Below are 18,848 nucleotides of genomic sequence, written 5' to 3'. Positions count from 1 at the left end.
TATATTCAGAAGCTTGGTTTAAAAGAGAGAAATGCTGTTTGTCGTTGAAATCACTCTATCCACATTGGAGTTCTGAAATAGACTATATCTCTTTACTTTCTGTTTGGGACATATGTTTGGATTTGTGAATTATCTGATTTAGAGAGAAAACTGAATCAAGGTTATTGTCTATAACCCCTCATTCTGGACTATCTGCTTGGTTATCTCTATTGAAAGCTGAAGCAGCAAGTATTTGTTTTAACTTCCTCCTTCTGGCTCATGGGCTTGATGATCTCCATACCTCTCAATTGTACAATATTCCTCAGAACATCCAGATTTTTGCCTCATATTTTTGGTCTGTTCCCCATAACATTTGTGTATTTTCTGGCAAATCTTTGAGGATTGAGGTCACTAAATAATATTAAATAATGACAAATATTTGAGTTTCAGATGTCACATCTTTTAGAAAATACATAATAATGCAAAACCTGTTAGTAATAGCAATATTTAAACTATGTCCCTATGTTTGGGCCATTGTTCCCCCATTATTTGTGGCTTTGTTCAGATGTCTTGCACTGAGATATACGAATTCAAGTCTGTTCAAACCAGAAGCAGTAAAACAATCTCTAAATGGCCTGTTGATAAGCAATTACAGTCTGCTTTACCAGAAGCTCTAATTTAAATTGCTGATAATTTACTTCTATGCCACCTGCAGCCATTTTTCAGTTTTAGTGAGATAGTAATAGTTAGGCATCAGTCTTTTGCAGAAAGTGGTAGGAACAATATCATCAGTCGGTTCAATACATATTATGTACAAGAGAATGAGAAGCCCCGTGGTGAGAAAGAGAGAAGAAGCTTCAGCATGAAGATGCTGAGAGAGAGAGAGAGAGAGAGAGAGAGAGAGAATCAGCAACTGCATGAGTAGGAGGAGCTCACTTCCCTTGTATGAGTAGCAGGGTGAAATGTCAGTCCTAGAAGCTGAGGTCAATAGTAAATTACTTTTTCATTGTAAAGATGTGGATGACTTTGATAGTTTCATAAGGGTATTTGAAATTGTGTGTAATCAGAACAAACTGATTGGGGGAAATTAGTGATCTTTACAACTCTGATCATGACTAAAATGATACATGACTTTAGTAAGAAACCTAGAAAAGAAAGTAAAAAAGCAAAACAATGTCCACAAGTATTGCTGGTCCTGACTATGTTGACTATATTGACTAAAGCATATAATTTTTGAGTGTTTTTAATCCACACTTGAAACTTATAAGAACATGTCTGAAAATCACAGAAACAACACAAAAAATAATCTTATTGGTTTCACTCCAGAAATTAATAATTACTTTCACAAGTGGCTTGTTGAATGAGATGTTACTACTTTTAAAAGGTTGTAGAGCTTAAGAATTTAGAATCTTACTTAAGAATATGATCTGGTTAACAGATATGGAATGTACATCAGATGATGAGGTGAGTAAAAAGGGTGAAATCTGTTGAGTGCTAGGCACAATTGCACAAGAGGGTTTACTTATAACTACACATAGTAGAAGTAATACGTTGTAGATCTGCCTAAACAATTGCAGCAGATTTCATACGCAAGGGGGAAAATAAGTCACTAGTTGCAGTACGCATGACTTTCCTGGGGTTAAGTGTTTCCACTGTAACAAAGCAGAACATGTACTGTACAAATGTCCATAGACACAGGGGTGAGGAGCAAACATCATGTGAGGGACCTTACAAAGGCATCACCATAGTAGTTGTGAATTGACTTGATTCTGCAGTTATTCCAGACTATCACAAAGGTCTGTGCCCTATCATAGTACAGAGAAAAAAATATTGCTAAAACTGATATTGCATCAGGCATATTTATTTATTTATTTGACATTTGTTGACCGGGATGGTCCAACTGACTCAGATAGAACCTGTTTTCCATGGAGGCCCGGGGAGAAAAGCTTCAGTTACAGACTGTAGTGTACAAATATTTTAAGCAGTGAAAGTAGTGAAATATAATATTAAAAAAGAAATAGTGAAATAAAAATACAAATAATAGATACATTGTGATGAGGCAGATGACTAAACATTATTACATAGTAGAAGGTAAACATTATATAAGCAGATGACTAACATTTTTACATAAGTAGAAGATAAACATACATATTATTTACCTTATATTATTTTGCCATTTGTTGACTGGGAATGTTCAACTTAGACTTAGCCCATTTTCATTGAAGGCCCTCGGGAAAAGTCCCATATAGAAATGTATTTTTAAAAAAGAAGCAGTTAGTTATAACAAGCAGGTTGGAGTAGATGGCACACACACATATAAAGTATAATATTATTTACATGTAGCTTTAGAATATCAGCTAAGGACAAACTATGCAAGTTTTATTTTTTATTTTATTATTTTTTTAGCCTGAATTGGTTTTAGAGGAATGCTACCTCGTCAGTTCACCACAACCAAAGCCATGGGAGTGACACCTTTTCAGATGCCAATATGTGGACTGGAAAGTAGACATGAAAACAATAAGATTGCAGTTTCTGATTATGATATCCTAGCAGATGCCTTGTCAGGAAATGAGTTTAATTATACAATACCTTATGTCCATGCAGTTACACACATTTGCGCTTGGTTGCTTGTATATCTGGGAGCATTAGGCAAAAATACAGCCAGCATCTACACCTCCAAAATGGGCTGGTGATGCGGTCACTTCTTACAGTGGCTCCAAAATCAAGAGTCTTGTTGTTCTGTTCATGGTTATCCCTTCTTTTGCTGTTTTTGGTGGGGGGGTTTGTAACACTTCATGGAAAGTGCTGGGTGATAGCTACAAGTCAGAAATGAAGCCACAGTTTTCAAAAGATACTTGAATTCTTTTGACATGATCTACTTTAGGAGTACAGATAGTTGATAGTAGCAAGCCTAAGCCTAAATTTAAACCAGAGTTGTCAAAATATACTACACTTCCTATGGAATGAAACTGCGGTTGATTGCAAAGAAAGAGAGTGAAAGGCACAGCTATCAAACCTGTCTTTACACAATTTGAGGGAGGTAGACAAGGAGCCTTATGACTTACAAGGTAGATGCATTTTGTATACTGGCAACAGGATATTCTAGAGAAACAAGGAGTCCTGAAGATAGAGCTAAAAGGGAAATAACATAGTGGTTGGTAGCCACAAGGGCACAAGGGGCTGGCCATTTTGCACTGCTGGTCAAAACCTATGATATATTTTTAAAGATCATCTAACATAAAGCATGTAGAAGGAAGACAATGCAAAGTGTTTTTTTTTTCTAATTGGCCTGGAATTGCAAAAAGATGTGCAAGTGCACAGTAGCATGAACGAGTATTGCCAAAACATTGACAAGGGTCGAAACAAAGCTAATATGGCATTGTTACCTTTTATTGTTATTAAGAAACATTTCAGAGGGCAACAATGGATACTGTGAGGATGTAAATACCACACGCACCATATACATATATATTAGCAGTGATGGGCTGTGGTACTTTGTATCACAAGGTGGTAGCTTTTTCCTCTTTTGTAGCAGAAAAGGTGGCAAATGTTAGAAAATTTCAGCAGGGCACAAAATATTTTAGACATAGGCAATAATGCCGTTCTGTTCTGTCAATATATCAAAATATTTATCTTCAAGCCCAGTGCTCCTCTAATAGTCTTTGGTAACCCCAAACATTCTCAGAGCTAGTTGTCTGTAAATGCCCAATAGACCTGAATAAGATCTCCTAAATATCTTTATGAGACACCGTACACATTTTGTAATTTTAATCTTTCAAAATAAATTAAACATTTGTATCCACAAATGTCTTTGGTATATTTTTACTGTACTCTTTCCAATTTACTCATGCTGGATTTCATATAAGTTTTCCATACTATTATTCCATACTTGTTTTTCAGTCTAATGTTACTTACAAAGATCTTATAATTTCTGATTTCCTAAACTGTATTAATATGTTTATGCAGTCTATGATTTTATAACTGCCATTAACCAGTTTGTTTATATGATCAGAAAAAAAAAACAATCTGAATCTTCTCATACATGTAGGTCATTAAATGAATCCACAGGTTCAATCACTGCATGCTGCATTAAACATTTAGCCTTCAATGTGTTTCCCAAATCCCATATGCTTAGTTTTTGATTTATCAGCATATGAAAAAACTGACATACAGGGGGGCTAATTTTATGTTGATGTGCTGTTTATGAAAATGCTGTATGTTAAAATAGTTAAACTCTACCCATATCCACATACCACCAACAAATAAATCATCTGATGGAGAGGGTGAACTCAAATATTAAGGTCATACAGAAAATATTCCAGGCTAGAGTAAGCACAATTCGGCCAAATACCTGACCCATCTCTATACTGCATACATGAAGGCAATCAAAAAATCCACAAATATTTTATCATTTAGGTATGCGGTTAAAGAATGAAGGGTTCTCTAAATTTGTAAGCTTATGAATCTCATGGGCTTGGTATAGAAACAGCTCACACAAGCACAACAGATTTTCTATGATTGGAGAACAAGAACAAAAGAATATGCTGTAGAACAAAAGGAAATGGTACTTATTCCTGTTTGGAAAAGTAAGCTTTAAGTGGCATGAGTTATAACTGTTGTATGAAATGTAAATGATGTTAATTACATGGTGGCTTTGCCAGGCGGGAGGAAGAAACACAAACATCAACATGTTATCACTTTGAAGCAATGCTATGATACAGTGAATAGCGTTTACTATATGAAGTGAGGTGAGTTTCAGAAAGAATCAAAGGGGGATGCTGTAATAGATATTGTCAGTGAAGCTCAGTTTGATACTTTAGTAAATGGAGTAATACTATCACAGTAGGTACACCTTACCCCAGTACAGGAACTATGCACAGTATTACTAGAGCTTGCAGAGATGTTCATTGCAAAACTAAGGAGTTTCAAAATGGAAGACACATGGACCCAGATGCCAAATCAAAAGAGTAGAGTTAAATAATGAGGATAAAAGATGGAGAAATGAGTAAACCTCGATAACAAACATTTACAAGGACTTTCAATACAGTGAATTGAATGACTTTACTTTAAATGAACTTTTCATGGTAGTTACATTTTTGTACATCTTTCAAGAACATTACTTGCTGTTAAGAAGACAGTTAAAATGAATGGAGCTAAGTATTTTAAGATGTAAAAATATGATGAGCTGTATACCTTGTCATATGTGTGGAATTTAAATTATAATTTTCAGTGCAAAGAAACTGTTTACTGTTTTCACACTCACTGCTTTATATCATAAGCCACATTTCCTCATGCATTATAGCCACTTTGTGTTAGAAGTGCTATAACCACCTAGGAGTACTGAACTATGGATGCTTCACCTCTTTATTTTCTGCTCTTTAGTGTTGTTTGGATTTGAGAAACCTTTAATTTGGAGAGAAAGTTAAGCCAATATCCTTGTTTTACTTCATTCTGGATTATAGACCTGAAACTCTGTTAAATCTGGAAGCAGCAAAGCAATTTCTACAAGGATTGTTGATGAGACAATCCAGCCTGCTTTCCCTTAGACTGTAAGCTAAATCTCTGACAATCTATTTGTAATAAAAGCAAAGGTCCCAATAGCGAAAGCAGCCAAATCCAAGCTAAACCAACCTGGAGAAGCTAAAAGATTCCAGACAGGATGAATAGAACAAACGCTGAAGGGAGTAGCTTGAGAACGGGTTATCATTCAGGATGGGGAGTGAACTTTTGCTTCAGTTTGGAAGTTCCAAAATTTTTGTATTAGATCCATTCAAATCTTCAAAAGAAGTCACCTTGTGATAGTATTCTTTTAAAGAAGCTTTATTCAGATTGGTGCCTTATAGACTGTAATAGGAGCAGTCTCGAATATATAAAAATTGTGAAAGTGTAGTTATTTTTAGTCCTAGAACAGTACATACAAAAAGACTGTTATTGCTTGTGGACTAAGATAGAAGAAACAGGGGTATTTTTTGTATTCACTTGAAAACCAAGTAAAACATTAGACATTGACTGATGTAAAGCAAAGGAGCTAGGAACACAGGTGTTGTGAATAAAGATCCAATAAATTGGAAGTCATTTGAAATCCTTATGCAGAGCAGCAATGAGAAAGCCAATCAATCTGGGAGCTTCATGCCAATTAAAAGGCTAATTCTAAAAAGCATATGCAAATTAGCAACAAGAAAGTATAGCCAATTGGAAAGCTTAAATTATAGCCAATTAGAAGGCTACTATGGAAACCAATGACAAAAACTGCTCCTTTCCCACACCTTTGTTGAAATGAAGATAGCGCAATGCCTTAACCAGAATTACTGCATGTTTTTCTTGATCTGATGAAGTCTATAAGACGAAAGAGCTTATCTGAATAAAGCTTCTTTAAATGAATACTGACTCAAGGTGATTTATTTCATAGATGAGGGTGGGATTATGTTATTCGTTTGTATTTCATTTAATGTTTTGTGAAATAAAGCAATTACTGGGGAAGAAACTATCTTATACAATTCACTAATTATTCCATCAATTCCTGTTGTTTTATTATTTTTACTTTCCTTGATTTTTTCCGTAATTTCTTTTAGGGAAATTTGTTTTTGAAGGTCATGTATTAATTTCTCGGGAATTACTTTTGGTTTAAATGAGTTTAACTCAAAATGTAATATTTTAGTATATGTTGATTCTTCCCTATAATGGTTAGAGTAATGATGTTTAAAGACATCCGGTATATCATTTACGTCTGAAACTATTTTGTTTCTTTTTCCTTCATGAATAATACTTGAGATGTTATTTTCAGAAGCTTGTCTTTTAATTCTAACTGCTAAGTTATGCATATGTTTTTGTGATGCAGCAAATGAGTTCAGTTTTAAACTTTCTAGTGCTAGATTTGTTTTATGAGTTAGGATTTCAGTGTATTTTTTTGTTTAATTGTTCAATAGCTTTTTAGTTTTTTTGAGGAATTATAGAATCATTTAGATTTTGTTCAGTGATTTGCTTTTGGATAGTTTGTAATTCTGATTCCCATTCTTTTAATTTATTTTTATACCATGAAAGTATTTTCACATTCAAATACACTTTTAGGGTATCCCATAAGATAATTATATTACTTTCAGTAGTATAATTTATATCTAGAAAGAACTGAATTTCTGAATCTATCCAAGGTTTAAATTATTTTAGTTTTGTTATGTATACTGGGATACTTGTCATAAGCACTAATCTTTCAAAATTTGTATGCATTTTAAGAATTAATGATTTATGATCAGAGAAAGGACATAGGATTAAAGAGAAACTCATTATTTTTGTATTTAATTCTTGAGATATGAATATTTTATCTATTCTGGTTTGTGCACCGTACCTATGATCTTGAGGTGAAAATGATAGTGAATAATTTTCTTTATATCTAAATGTGTCGATTAGATTTATGCTTTTACAAAATTTTTTAAGTGCATTTCCTGAGTTACTAATGCCTACGCTTTTTTTTGTTGGAGGTCTCTGTATTATCCAAAATGCAATTGAAGTCTCCTCCTAGAATCAAATATCCCTTACATACTGTAGTAATTAAATCTGTATGTTTTCTTACTGCACTTATACCTATACCTGGAATCCGGTAAACATTTGCTAATGTTCAGATTCTATTGTTGTATTTCAGTATTACAACAGACAAAATAACTTCTTTATCATTATACTTAAAAAGAATCTGAGGCATTATAATATTTTTCCCATAAAATAAGAGTTCCTCTAGTCTTTTTCTTATATGAGGAGTGAGTTAATATTATATATTCATTAGGATTCCAATTGAAGTTATCCTCAGTTTTGAAGTGGGTTTCTTGAAGAAATATCAGTTGTATTTTGTTCAGTTTCAAATATTTCAATAAGTTTGATCTTTTCCTTGGGTTATTTAAACCATTAGCGTTTAAAGAAAGAAAGGTTAAATCCATTACTTTAAGTTACTTAGTTACTAAATTTGTAATATTACTTGTTTGTAGAGTTTTATAAGTAGTATGCATAACCTTTTTCTTATTCTTGTTCATTATAACTAAATTATTTTTAAAGGCAGTATATGACGTATTATTTTGTTCAAGTCAATGAAGAAAGAGAAATTTGAAAATTTCTTGTAAAGTTAATTGAAATAAAATAAATAAAAGTACTAATAAACCTACTAAAAGACATGAAGTGATATACACTTCCAATCTAATAGAAAAAAGGCATTCTATCAGATTTCCCTTCATTTCCCTCTTCCAGTAAAGTATATAATTACCCCATTCCAGCTCCAATAAGTGTTCCTTTATCATTTTTTTATTGCTATCACCATCACTGCTGACCTAGATTTTTTTCAACCAATACCTCTACTTTCATGGACGAATCCAAATCTGTTCTTTACTCTATTCCCCCCCCCCAAAAAAAAAGTTTATTTTTTTTCTTCATTCCTTGAGAATAGAGTTACTAGCACATTTATATAATGTTCTGCAACAATTTTTATATTCAGTGATTGAAATGTTATAATCTGCTATTACTTTTTGTACATGCATTTATATGTTTACCATTTTATGTTTATGTCTATGTTTTTATTAATCTTTTCAAGTGGAACTTATCTCCCCGGGCCTCTGTTGAAAATGGACATGTATGCAGTTAGGTTAGCCCAGTCAACAAATGTAAAATAAATAAATAAAGTATTGGAGATATAGAGGAATTAAGCATTAACAATAATAATCTATTATAGTTATAAATTCATAATCCAAGGCTGTTAGTATGGGTGTCTTCTAACTATAACATTCCTATTAGTATTATCAAAAACAATAGACTAGGGTTTCTTATTTCATAACTATGAAATATTAACAAACTGATGAAATAAACCAAACAATTATGTACAACAGATCTTGTCATTTGTTAATTTTTAAAGAAATAAATTATGAATCAATAAACACTTTAAATTTATACAATACTAAGTCTAAAATTTGTAATTAATCAAGTTAAGATAATATATCTTCATCACATTATCCTTGTTCTTCCACAATCATTTTCTGTTAGAAATGTATGTCATAATTCATAGGGAAAAAAAGAACAATTCTCAAAGAACCGTCTTTTATGCCTTGCATACAATTTCCAATATAATCAGGATTCAACAGCAGATGTATGTTTAAGTCAGCAATGTAACTAATTAAGCTGTAGTATAGCTGAGAATTCATTTCCTATTCCTTATACAAGCTTACTATTCATTCTATAGCTTGCTGTCCATTCTTAACAAAGGGTATAGAATTTTAACTTCTTGAATATTACAATAATCAATAATGTTTAACTAAATATATTATTTATATTAAACTTCAAATTGTCATAGACAAATGTGCATTAATAAAGTTTAATATATTAAATATAACCAATATTATTTTCATAGAAACTATTTCTAAGGTATTATTAATACATTTGAATTTTGCCTCTTAGATTAAATAACATTATGTATATAAGAAAGTATTAAATAACATAGTTAAGATACTAAAAAATAGAATTATTTTAAACATTAAGTAAAATGATGTATAGTTACCAGTCTCAAAATCCTATATCAAACAAAAGCTTGTGTTTATTTAGATCAAGAAATCTGTTGTATTCTGATTTTCTATGCTTATTTATGGTAAATAAAGTTTTTTCTGTATACATATAAGATTTTTTTCCATAGACCAATTCTTTGTCTAAGCATATTTTTGTTACAAGCTCATTTGGTTTTCCTTTATTTACTTTTTCGATACATATTTTCAGTAAAAGAGAAATATATACACTGTTTTTATGATGTATGATAGTATACAGGGTAATGAAGAAAATTAATATATATTATTTTAAGGTAAATGTAGTTGAAGTTATTTAGAAAATATTGTGAAGATATTAAGGTAATCACTTACATTTACAAAAGTGAGAATTTATCTTAGTTTTTTATTATGACTACACATCTCCCTTAACATATAACAACAGATTATCCAAAGGTAGCTACCTATCATCTTAGAACAATTAATCCCCTCTAAGTGTCACTGTTAAACAAGGTACAAATCAAGTATGTAAATCGCAGTCTGTTTCTTGTTTTCTGTATAAGAACCTCTATATTACCACTTCTAATCGATATATTATCTTTAGTGAGGGAAGCAAATCATTCTCATAGTATTTCAGAAGGTACGATTCACTAAAATTCAACTAATGTGTAATTTGAAATGCTTAGAAAGAGATATCTATTATTATATAAATTATTTCCCTATTAGAAAGTACTAATATGCATAGTGAATGGAAAATGCATTATAATACTATTTCATTCACTTTCCGTAACTGCATATCATTAAAACAGTGTTACAGCTATTCTTTGGCATTTTCTTTGACCCACATAGTGCTTTCCGTCAATAAATATTATTACTAGTATATTTCTTTAAATAGTAACTCCTCCCCTAATACCCTGTTACCAAATATGCAGGACAATCCCTTAATTAAAATTTTTTATAAAGAATTATTTAATGAGCTATCTAAATGTTGAAGTGTAGTTCATCAAGCGAGGGTATCTGACAAAAAGCCAGTTCTAATCCTATATGGAAGCAGTACGAGTGATGCAAAGAGGGAATCTATTTGAATTTTCCTTCCATAGTGGGAGTTACAGGAAGATAGTAAGCAGTTCATATTTATGTTGGGACTCCATTCTACATCACATCGCATGTGCATCTGACTTCTGCAAAACATACACAGAAGGTAACATTTTATTATTGCTTAAATGGATTCTTAGTTATCCGGATTCAAATAAGCATTTGTCTCTACATTCTGCACAAAGGAGAGACTCAAAGTGATCATCCAACACAAAACCAAATAAGCTATCTAAATTATAAAGAATTCTAAGTAAAATAACCGGATCCAGATCAGCCTAATAATTAACAATGCAGCATAAGCTATACGAATGCTGCATAGAGTTACATTCTTTTTTTTTTATATATTAGCTCATAGATGAAACTACGGTTGAATAAGCTCAAGAGCATTCAGGGATGACAAAAAGAGATACTCTTGTGTTAAAATTATTAGGCCTAGTACAATTTTCCAGACATGAAAAACCTGTTTTACAAAACTGCTATGAGCTTTTTGTTCATTAGCAAAACAAAACTATTAAAGTCGCTCATATAAATTATTCCATAACTTATTTTTTTTTTCTTATAATAACAGCCATTAAGCAATCACTCAAACTACATAATATGCATCATAAATGTCAAAAACAATTAAACGAACCCATACATCCCACAAATGATATTCAATCAGATTGATGCAGACAGAACTATACACCCTCTCCATGTTACTCAATACTTTGTTTTAGGACAGGCAGGCTGTTCATCTTTAAGAGGTTCTATCTCTAATGCAGTGTCAAACAGCCACTTCATTACAATTTGTTGTTAAGACCTTTGACAATATTAAACTTGTCTATGTATCAACTTGTGAAAGAAGGTATTATAACTAAGTTATAATAAATAAAATAGATAGTATACATACTTATTATGATGATGTAGCACCAGAGATTTATATCTTAGTTGGATCTTTGAGAGAGACTGCAGTTTTAACTTCAGTTTTTTGTTTCTTTTTCTTCACATCAATCCAGGTGTTTTTTTTCTGAGGATCTTTTCAGTTTAGTCATGCTAGACCAGTCCATTTCTTCTGGAATGCAGATGATATTATTAATTTTGATAAATGAGGATGCCTCCTCTAGGTTATTGAAGTTTATCCAGTCATTTGAATGAAAGATTCTGATTTTAGCTGGGTAAACTAGTTGTGCTTTTATATTATTTTGTTTAAGAAGTTTGACTAAAGGCCATGTTTTTTTTTTCTCAGCTCTAGTACTCTTGCTGAGTAGTCATTATCAAATCTTAACCGACTTTGTTTGTATGATAGTGAACTCTTCCTCCAAGCTGATTTTAGTGTTAGTTCTTTATCTTGAAATGATAGAAATGTTACCAAAATGGATCTTGGTGGAGTTTTGGATGAAGAAGGTTGTGGTTTCCCAATGGATCTATGAGCTCTTTCTATTCCATATGAAAGACCCTCTTTTAAGTCTAAAATTTCAGGAAGCCATGAGTTTAGAAATGTTATGATGTCTTCTCCCTCTATTTTTTCTAGAAGGCCAAAAATTCTTATGTTGGTTCTTTTCTCCCTATTTTCCAGGTCATCTAGTTTGTTGGTAAGCCAGATATTTTGATGTAATAGGGATTCTGACTGATTTTCCCCTTCTTTAAGTCTTCATTCAATGTCAGTCAGAGCAGTTTCCATATCAGTGATTTTATTTTGATGTTGTTGTAATATTTCTTTAAATATATCTGTTTTTGACAGTTCTCCTTTAAATTTTCCAGATTGTCTGTGAATCTATCCATTTTCAAGGACAATTCCTGTAATGTAGAAGCCATCAGTTGAATTTCTTTTTTCAGAGTAGATGCTGTGTGAGAGTTCTTTGAGCTGGCCATTATCATATAGTGGTGAAGATCTCCAATTTATTTTGACAGGAAAAACTTTCAGGAATTTCTTGAAATTTTGTAAGATTATAGTTTAGAAGTTCATCTATGAAGTTTTCCTGTTCCTAATTGATGAGATTAATTTTTACCCTATTTTCTAGTACATATTTATAGAGCTCCAAAAAGATGCTGTTACCAGTAAGCCATCTAGGCTCCATCCCCCCTGAAATGTTTATGACCTACAGTAGAACAAACATGGTGCCTGATGTGGGAACAGTGATAACATAAGATACACAGGATTGCATATTTCTGAGGTTTCTTATGTATGTAGGGCAGGACCATGAAACTGTATGATGTTTATAGGATTGCTGCCTCATCTTCTTTGTGCAGGTCATTTACTATTTGGGAAGTTATGCATTTTGAAAAAAAAAAACATGGAAAATGTCATGTCGTGAGATTTCAGGACAAAATATATTTCCTAAGTCTCCATTAATATTTGCATTTGTTTTGCACTTAAAGCACTTTAGTATCATATGCAATAGCATAAACAACTCAAATCCTGCTGTGATGAACTCTTATTCTGGTAAACAATTTGAAGTTAAGCCCTTTGCAATGGTTGATTGCATGGCCTGTGTCCTGTGAAATCTAATGCTTCTATAGAAATGTCCCAGTTTAAGCAATTGGAAAGGTAGAAACCACTGATGTCTAGAGTGAATTCTTTTTTTTGCCTTTACCCACAATTATCAGAAATTTGTGATTGTGGCTGAGCAGTACATTCACTGGCATAATTCTTTGAAGTATATGCATCTTCAGAAGTTGCAGAAATCGTGAGTCTTCTGTTTCAAGCCTTTATTGTACATAAGGAATGTGCATGAGCACTGCTATTATTATTATTTTTTTTATTTATTTAATATTTGTTAAAAAGGTAAGTAGGCAGGTCCATAGAACATTTTTCTGCTATGATCCAGTCATAATGGAAGAGTACATACAATATAACTCTTTCTATCCATCTCTATCTAAAACTGAAAACTCCAACTTCAGTTCAACCAAACAGATGGAAACCGATGAAAAAAAAAATCAGCATCCACATCTGTGTGTTTCCAGCCTTGAGGTAAAAAACAATATAGATAGATAGATAGATAGATAGATAGATAGATAGATAGATAGATAGATAGAGATACACACACACACACACACACACACACACACACACACACACACACACACACACACACACACACCTTTTTGCTCGGATGTTTTGCAGGATATTTTACATGCACCTTAATATTCATAAACATCATCTGGGTTTTAAGCCTTGTCTTTCTAAAGTATAGCCAAACAATCCACTTATGCTGATTTGACAAGGTTACATACAAAAGGTCTGAAACCTGGCATGTCTGCATCTACTGGGGTTAGACTTCATTGGCCTAAATGTACCCATAAAGATTTGAAAAGTAAAAAGTCATGGGCACTCAAATATCATGGAGCCGAAACACTGCTATGTCCATAAGGAGTTCTTTATATCTCATGGGTCTTCACTAGAAGAGGTTTAATGTGTTACATAGTATAAAGACTCTAACTTGGCTGAATCTTTCTTACAGTTTTAAGTGAATGTTTTTTCTGTGTAACCTTTCCACCTTTTGCTTTGTTGTTTGGGATACTTTGCAGGTACTTTAATGTTTATGGATATCAGCTTGGTTTTAAGCTCTTTGTTCCTAAAGCATAGTCACACAACCTACTTATGCTGTCTTGATGAGATCAGAAGAAGTCTGAAACATGGCATGTCTATGGATAGTAAACTTTGTTATTGTTGATCTAAATGCACCTATAAAGACTTAAAAAGTAAAAATATTGGGGTATTCAGACGCCATGTAGCTAAAATACTGTTATGTCCTTAAGGGGTCATTTGCATGAATCCTATGAGCCTCCACTATAAGAAATTGAAGGTATTGCACATTGAAGACTCTAGCTTGATTGTGTCCTTTTTGCAATTTTTACTGAATAGTTTGTGTAACCTTTTTAACTCTTTGTTTGGCTAAACACAGAGTCACACATACACACACACTCAAAATTTTGTGTAGTCAAGTAAATAGCATGTTTTGGGAGGGACACAGACTTGGGGAGAACATGCAAAGATGGGAACTAGAAGTCAGGACTGAAACCAAGCCCCTGGTATTTTTGGGCAGAGATCTTATTATTAATCTACCATGCTGCCCTGCTTGTGTCGCACAGATATGTGATGCCTTATCATATATTGCCCAAGCATTTTGTAATACAATGACTTCTATGTGAAATGTGAACATATAAATATGCATTATTGCCATTTATGTCATACTGTTTAGACCTGCTTTGATAATAACTGTAGGAATATAACTGTACATAAAATTATACATATTTAAGCATACTACATATCTGTTAGGCTCTTGTCAATGTATAGTTGTCCTAGCATTGCTATATGCTTTATTATCAGTGTTTCAGTGAATGCTGTCAGGACAGATGGAACCATCATGAGGCAGAAATCAGGTGCTCAGAGACAGTAGGTGGGCCAGGGCTGGATATTAATTTTATTGAGGACATGAATGTCTAAGCACAAAATGCCAATAGTCCATGGTAAATGTGAAGGACAGAGCTAAAAGGAAAGGAGAAGACCAACATCTGCTTCGTAAGAATGGAGCTCAGAGAAGATGGCCACCTGTTATTTACTTTGATGCATGATGTTTCAATGGCAGTACTAAATATGATGTGGATAGGAGCTCTTCATTGAACTCTGCACATGTTAATACTTGTTACTTTTAGTTCAACATAATAATTATTAACTTTTACATACAGTGTCTGTTATGCAGTGCCCCACAAAAATGCAGGAAACACAGCCAGAAACATCTAAGCAATTATATACTATAAAGGTACATGTGCTTTATTCCTTCATGACATATTCAGAAATGTGTTTTGGGGGGTGTAGGGGTGGCAAAATGTATTATACTTCCTGTTGGTCCTGTGCCTGCCTCAGGCTTTGTTTCTTAGAACATTGAGGGCTGTCATTTGGAATAAGAACCAAGACCAAGATGCTGCAAGTTTCAGCAGTTTGCTATCTACAGGGATGATGATACCACTGTTACTACAGAACTGGCTATCTTTGCTTCATAGTCTCAGTTGGTGGACTACAGGCTGCACATGTTGTTTGTCAGATACACAGACACACAGTGCAGATGAACTCCAAGCACATGTAGGGAGAAAGGCTGCATGGACAGGGTAACCAACATCATCTGCTGTTACCTCTGTTCTATCAGCAGTGGATACTCTTGCAAATCACTAATAATAGCCATTCCAGTATATGCAAGGAATTCATATTTTGAGCACAGCTGTCCATGAGCTGGTGAAGCTTCTTCCTCTTCTTCTTTTGGCTTTTCCCGGTTAGGGGTTGCCACAACAGATCACCTGTCAGTCTAAAATATTAAAATAGCTAGCCATTGCCACTGTTCATCATTCTATGCAGGATGCCTGCTATGCTTGAAGTGCTACATCACTGGTGTTCATATCAGCCACACCCTTACTACATTTATGTTCCAAAACATCTTTGGGTAATACATCACATAGTCTCCTGCTGGTATAATACTTTCCAGAACTTCTACAAGATAGCATCCACTTTCTTCACCATCTCAGAGACATAGATGTGGTAGGGAAAAAGACAATAAACAATAAGGGGGTACTATCACTGTGACAGAGAGCACTACCGATGTGGTACATAGGAGGGGACATGAGTATGTGTACCTTTATAATGTTTATCTGTAATTAGCCAAAGGTGTATGCCTGCTTATTAGTTAACAGATTTGGATATGACAGTTATGATCCTTTGCACTGTGCTTACTAGTATAATCACAAATCTTAACAATATTTATGATAGAATAAATTGTCTGATAAAATTAAAAGAATGTATACATACCATCAAAACACTTGCTGGTGCAATGGATCTCACATCTGTTGTGCACAGTTTGATGATGTGGTTGACCAGCTATTTTGGGGGCTGGGGTTGGTAGGCCATTAATCTCTTATCACTGTAGTCTTATGAGATCATTTGATAAGTGGCAGGGCAAGAGTTCAATGTGGTTGTAGTGGTGCAGTATGCAAGATGCAATAAGCAACTGAGTTGAATTTGTGGGTGCTTACTGATAGGTACCTAATGAGGCATCTTATTTTTAGATGCCATAAAGCTTTCAATAATATTATGACCCCTATAACTGGCATAGTGGTATACTGGCAATGGTAGTATCTGAATTGACCTGATACTATATTTCTAGAAGATCTCCAAGTACTATTCCCAGTGAGATACTAATGGATTAATGAAGGCTATAGTGAAATCAGCTGAACTCTGGCACTATATACCTCCATCTCCCAGCTCAACTTATACAATATTTTAAGTATCTGTATATCCATATGGGAATCGGTTATACTATTCTTGATGGGAGAGTAATATATATAGAATTGTGGTGCTGAAATGATGCCTTGTATCATAGCATTGCTCAGGTGGACTTCTAGGAGATACTGCCGTACTTGCTGCTATCATATTGGAAGTATTAAATGATGGATTTTCCATTCTTTTTGTGAATATAGATAGCTAAGACTGAGTTTGGAGTAAACTCTGGCATGCTATATCTGACATCTTTCTATATGGATAGTATATTATTTATTTGTGTCTTTATGTTTTTCCTTCTTTTTTGTTTTATTTCTTTCTCAGATTAGCTTTATTTGTTTACTGGGGAAGTCAGGCTGGGAGTAGAAACCCTTTTCAATGCAAGCCTGGTGAGAAAAGCTCCATTTGAGCAATGTAATATAAGAAGCAATGCAAATTAGCATGTTTAAAGTAAATAATATTCTTATTTTTAACACTGCAGTATAAGGAAATGATACATAGTAGCAGATTGACCTGGCTTACAATATGCAGCGGTACAATCAGAGTGTTAAAATGCATCCAAACTAGTACAATCACAACATCAGGTTGAAATGGAAACACAGATATACATGAGTAATCATATAGATACCTCTTTAAGGTGGGAGTTAGACAAGCTATCCAGGTTGCATAAGAGTAATGGGATAGAGTACTAATCTATAAGTTAAAGGCATAATGATGTTAGTTGTGGACATTACTGTCAAGATGCATTGGTCAAAAAGCTGATAGTTTAGCAGTAGCTACAAGAGATGCAGACTACATTCATTTTGTTTACAATTGAGTTTTCCCTGTTTATTACTAAGTCCCAAATGTTTGAAGGGAATGCAAGAGAATCGTGTGAAAAAGATCGTAAGGGAGATTTGTTTGTGTTCAAGTTAGTTTGGTGAGGAGCAAGAGCAAAACCAGGAGACCTTGAGATGGTCTTTTAAGTAATCTTTGAAAGTGGACAGGTTGTTATTGAGTCTTAGTGATAGAGGCAGTAAATTCCATACTTCAAAATGTAGATGGAGTAAAGGACTTCCCCTTCTGTGTTATTGGCTTTGTCAGTGGATAGCAAGGCTTTGATTCATTAAGTGTAGGCTTCTGGGATACTATGTGAATTACTTTCTACAATCTTGAGGCATGTACGGTTCATTTGTGTAGGCAAGTTGTTGTTACTTTGGGGATTCTGGACTACTGATTAGGTTAGAGTTGCATGTATGACTGAGAATTATGTAATGCTTTGATGTGCACTTATATCCACTTCATTTTTTTACACACTGCATACTGTGTTTATACATGCCACTCTGATTTGTTGGCATCATTCAATCAAATAATTATCCATATTAAAAAATACTTATTGATTTATTTTGTTTTTTATTTAATGTTTGTTAAGTGGAGTCATTCCCCAGGATTCGACAAACTCTGCACGGCATGCAAGAATAGTGCAGGAGCTGCTGGAGGCAATAGGTCCGCCAAGCGATCCAGGAACAAGCTCCAAGGGCATGCACAAGCACTTCTGCACTATTCCTGCATGGACACAGCTCCTGTATGCTAATTACCCCATTTTCAGGTGACAACCATGCAAATGAGGTGAATTAGTGATCCAGGAAGCTGGCAGCCATCCGTGCAGGATTAGTGTTGCCTGCAGAAATGTACTTGGTTAGTAACCGAGTAAATTTCTGCAAACTACAAAACGGAGCCGTGACAGCTCCAAATAAAGGGTTTATATAATGTGGAAAGCATGCCAATAGCCAAATATATGGCCATTGGTATGGAAAACAGTTGCAAAAATAAAAAAAATATAACTTTCATTTTGTTTTGGCCGATTTCAGTTGTTTAAGCATATGTCAGCGGCGCACAAATGGGATCGGCCGGAAAATAAAAGTAAAACCCTGAAAAAAGCTTTTTCTTCAAAATCACAATTTTGCCATTATAATCAATGGCAGGCAGAAGGCAACAAGGCCAGTGAATAGTGGTTGCTAAGGGGGAAGGCTCGGTGTCAGACT

This window comes from Protopterus annectens, chromosome 2.part2, assembly GCF_019279795.1.
Source record: "Protopterus annectens isolate FY-2018-M chromosome 2.part2, PAN1.0, whole genome shotgun sequence".
NCBI lineage: Eukaryota > Metazoa > Chordata > Ceratodontiformes > Protopteridae > Protopterus > Protopterus annectens.
Note: the sequence above shows the minus strand (reverse complement) of the source record.